Here is a 629-nt window from a genome sequence, read left to right as displayed (position 1 = left end):
ATCTGTCACGGGACAGCTCGTGGAAGTCTCTGGAACATGCTAACAAGAACTACTGGCAAACTTTTCTTACATGGGGGCTGTTCCAGACGGCAGACCAGAAGCCAGGACAACACGCCGTGACTCGGGCCCACCTGGGTCCCTACGCGTCTGTCCCCTGGCGGCACGGAAGGATGGAGAATCATGGTTCCTCGCTGCTGCTCTCCAAGCCCCACACAGCTTCTCTTCTCAGGGCCTTCCTCTCAGAGCCGCACAGAGGAGGACTCTGGGACATACGGCCTCCCGCCTCACAAGGCTCACAACGAAACCCAGCAGAACCAGCCGGACACTAGCTTTCCACTTCAAGCCACAAGGTTTCTCTTTTTTTTTTTTTTAAGTGTATGTATTTACTTTGAGAGAGAGAGAGAGAGAGCGCTATCAGCGCAGAGCCTGACACGAGGCTCAATCCCACGAACCGCAAGCTCATGACCTGAGAGCCGAAATCAAGAGTGGTGCGCTTAACCCACTGAGCCACCCAGGCACCCCCAACAGTTACTCTTTGTAACACAACAGGTCATGACTGATAAACAACTGAGACCAAAGGCGATGAGCGAAGGTCAAACTACAAACACAATCAGAGGAGACTGTCCTCC

The sequence above is a fragment of the Puma concolor genome, chromosome A2 (genome assembly GCF_028749965.1).
Source record: "Puma concolor isolate L17-30 chromosome A2, mPumCon1.1.hap2, whole genome shotgun sequence".
Classification (NCBI taxonomy): Eukaryota; Metazoa; Chordata; class Mammalia; order Carnivora; family Felidae; genus Puma; species Puma concolor.
Note: the sequence above shows the minus strand (reverse complement) of the source record.